This window comes from Papaver somniferum, chromosome 3 (assembly GCF_003573695.1).
Source record: "Papaver somniferum cultivar HN1 chromosome 3, ASM357369v1, whole genome shotgun sequence".
Classification (NCBI taxonomy): domain Eukaryota; kingdom Viridiplantae; phylum Streptophyta; class Magnoliopsida; order Ranunculales; family Papaveraceae; genus Papaver; species Papaver somniferum.
The window spans coordinates 166,919,332-166,923,654 of NC_039360.1; positions in this window are offsets into that span (position 1 = coordinate 166,919,332).

Below are 4,323 nucleotides of genomic sequence, written 5' to 3' on the forward strand. Positions count from 1 at the left end.
GTTAAACCGCTAGGTGGCTCTAGCGGCGGAGTGTTGTCTCTGGAGGGTTTACCAGAGATTTACCCACAAAACCTTTACTCCTAATTGGTCACAAGTATCCAAAGAGCTATGAGGACATACATATTCTCAACCTATCTCCAAGTAAGTAGAATGCCAGAAAAAATAAAGTTGCCAACTCTAAAGCTGACTAAAGAGAAGAGGAGACACATCCGCAACACTGCTAGATAAAGAGATATCCGCTGCACAGCTAGATAAACATTATAAGATGCATCCGCTTTACAGCTAGATAAGATTAGGAGAGAGATAAATATGAGAGGGACATCTGCTACAAAGATGGACTAATTACATGTAATGAGTTGAACCAGTGCTAGAAAGATCTTATGTCAGATGGAAAGCGGACTAACAAAGCAACCAATATGCATCTCTCTTCGACTCTCTCATAGTACTCAGTAGAAACAACGTCTTCTTCGGCTTCAACTGTTGATGATAAACTCTTGAACCTCGTAGAACCTTGACAATTTAACTTTTCTCCTTAATTTCATGCTTGAAACTTCCTTATAGATTTCTATTTCCCTATGGCCTTATTGAACAAAACGTAACGATGACTTTTTCATTTTTCATTTTTCATTTTTTTTTTGGACACAAAAATTTAAATGGCCATGAGAGAAGGACTTTAGAACTTGGATCTTCGCAACTTGTGATGTCTTGGTATCATGAACTTCAACAACTTATATCATTTGCTCTTATAACTTTTTGTAACTAAGTCTTCAACTTTGATTTTTGAATTATTCTTTTCTATTGTTGCTTCTAAACCTTAAACGTCTTCAACTTTCTTCATAGATTTTGATGTCGCCCCGCTTGTTGATGATGATAAGTTTCTACTGAGAGAGAGTCGTAATCCAGTAATTAAGACTATATTGTGAGGTTGCTTTGTCTTTCTGGCATTTCCTTCTGATCTACTTGCCTTTTCATCATGGATGGTTAGGTCCATCACGGTTACCCTCTAAAAGGAACAAGTTCTCTCCTGAATTTCAAAGATCTCAATGTCTTTTTCTCTAATGTCTCAAAAGATTGTTATCTCTAGCATTCCAGTTTCTATCTTTTCGGTGAGAAACAGTATGTAAACTTAGCTAACCAGATACTATGTGACGCTAGAAGTTTCAAAAAAATGCGACTAAAAAGTTTCTCCCATACCCCCAAACTTAAATCTAACATTGTCCTCAATGTTCTAAAGATGAAATTAAAAGCATGAACAAGGAGAAACTGTTACCAATAGAAGCAAAAGAGATAAGTAAAGATATTACGGTGTCGCATGAGATTGGGTTACCTCCCAAGAAGTGCTAAGTTTAAAGTCTTCATCCAGACATCAGAAGGAATTAGTCACCTCATAGAATCAAAAAGTAACAGCTGAAATAACTGTGGGTCTTCAAAACCAAAATGAGATGACCAAAGGAAACTACAATAACCCAAGAAAGTGAACAAGGATAGCATGCCCTTATCTAGTTTCCTGATTAAGATATTTATATCTAATTGTGGTTCAGGTTCAGGTTCTAAGAAAGGGTCTAAATAAAATAGTTTCATTGGTTGCGTTTCTTCATAGGTGGGATCTGAATCATTAGGTCCTAGAGTCTGGAAAAACTCAAATATGATCTTAGAAGCGCACAATAATAACCTAAATAACTGAGGACCTCTAAGTCAATAAGATTTGACTTACAAAATTGACCACAATGAGAGTAGTGGTCACTCTTAAGCAAATGTGTCGATTCTAATTTCCTAAAGCATTTAGGTTTAGTCTCACAACTTAATATTCGACACATTTGAAATATAAACGTTCCCACATTTGGAAGAAAACTATTTGGTGGGAAAACAAAGTCAATCTGGGTATCATAGCCTGGGGAAACCACATCAACCAGAGGATGGGTTTCTAACGACTGAACTTCTTCCTGGACATCATTAGGTTCGGGAAAACGAGTATGAAGGTAATCTTGTAAAATGGTTGAGGCATAAATGTCAAGTCCTACACGAGGGAACTTTCTAAGAGTTAAAGCACATGGAGAATGATAATCACCCCCAAACTTAGAGTTTTCTGTGTCTCTAGAAAGACTAGCACAATTTCCTAATTTCTAGATCAGAATCCTGAAAATGGTCAATTGATTTTCTAAGTCAGGTCATCCTCACTCATAGCTCTACGAGTTCATTTCTTCGTCTAAGACTATTGTTTCTAATCGCTAGACTCTAAAACATTTTCCATAATAAACCGTTCCTCTAAATATTATCGGCTTTGTAAACAGAAATACTACATCGTCTAAAACGAGGGTATCTCTAGTCAAATCCCGTCCTTTTGAATAGGTGAATAATATAAAATTATTTGGATTTGAACTAGAAATAATATTATCATTGTAAAGCTCAATTGGAGTCCATTCCTGATCACTATCCTACATAAGTATGATTCTCATACACTATCCTCATCATAATAACGAAAGATGAACCTCATCAAAACAAGTAGTGCTACCAATTCTAACCTTGTTATCTTGATTATGTAAATAACTATCTCATTCTCAAGGGTATTATTGGATACACTATATTGGCAATTCAAGTAATTTCGAGCAATTCTTTCGTTCGTCTCAGCTAGCTGAGGGATTCCTCTATAGAAAGTTCGTTCATTATTGTAGTTCTTTCGTCTATAATTACACTATTCATCTCAGCTAACTTACGCGTCGACTCAGCTAACTCCCTGAGGGACTCTTCTAAAGGAGGAATAGGAACAGAGGGATCATAAAAAGGACTACTTTTCAATAGTTTGATTGTATCCTCTAGAGACGAAGAACTAGTACTATAATCTTCTTGCTCGTAAGACTGATGCATGTGTGGATAGTAATTGGGCTCACCAGGGTATGACCCATATCCTTCCAAAGGATGGCGTTCCCAACCACTATTCCCAACATGGTCATAAAAAGGATGATGTCCATATTCAAATTCAGGTCGATATCATTGTATTGGCTTCTATCATACCAGTTCGACATTCTTAATTGCAAGGGAATTCTACACAATCACAAACAAGGCTGACTCGACCAAATCAAACCTATAGAATCTAGCAAACAAAAGCATGATGGCTCCACTTAGATTGTTTTCTAACCAGTTTATTCCTTCGAAAAGGAATTCGTTACAATTTGAGCACACCCCTCTGGAATCAATCCGAGCTAATGTAAGTTGAATCGAGGCGAGGGAAGCTCAGTGGAGCTTTGATACCCAAAGCCTCACCGGTATTACAAGGCGGCGCAGTCACGCATTCAACTTACAGAAACCATCAAGAACTTTGAAGTATGCTTAAAAGAGTAACCAATATTTTTCGAAAGATTTTCCTACCAAGCTCGTTACCCTATCGGTCTCGTTCTAATCAAATTTTAAGCTTGGGTTGCGTTAGGTTTCGTTTATAAGGCGGGCAAGAAGGGAACGGTGATGAAATCCGAACCCTTATCTTATATGGCCAGTTCTTGCCCTTTACTAGGAAATTAAAGCAGCCGGTTCAGTCCTCAACATATAATCACCTTAAGGCAGACAGTAAACCCGCTGACAGGAGATTCGGTGTTTAGAAGTTTACCTCCCGTACCAGACGGGCGAAGAACCGTGTAGTCGACTCGGGCCACTGACTCCGGTGTCAGTGTGCGAACCCGAGGGGCCGAGACGATATTGTAATCGTCGTCCTTCCCTGCAAACAGTTTATATTTAATTTTTTTATATAACCCTTCCGTAGGGTTTAAAATTAAAATAAATTGTCCAAAGTCCAGTCCAATGAAAAGAATACAAAAAATAATAATAATAATTACAAAAAAAAATGGAAAGTCTCTTAAAAAAAAAAAAAAAAATTCTCTCTTTTTTTTTCTCTCTTTTTTCTTTATTTTTTTGCTTTGTCTTTTTTCCTTCTCTTTTAGCTTTAAGCTTTGATTCCAAGGTCTTTAGTATCCAACTTCAAACCTGTAATACAAAGACACAACCAAAGAGACGTAAAAAGAACAAATCGAATAATAAAAAATAATAAAAACCTAAAAATTCTACCTAAGCACAAATCCGCGTCGGCGGCGCCAAAATTTGATGGAATTTTCAAAACTGTTGTAGTGATAATGGTAAAAAGATTCTTTTCAGACTTGTGAAGGAAATGAAATTTTTACATTTAATAAAATTATATATACAAAAATATTAACAAGATGAAGAGAGTTACTGGCACTCGGGATTCCACCAATTCTCACATTCATGCAGTTCAATATTTAATTCCGGACAATTAAAGCTCATAAAATAACAAACATCGACTCTAAATCTTTGCCA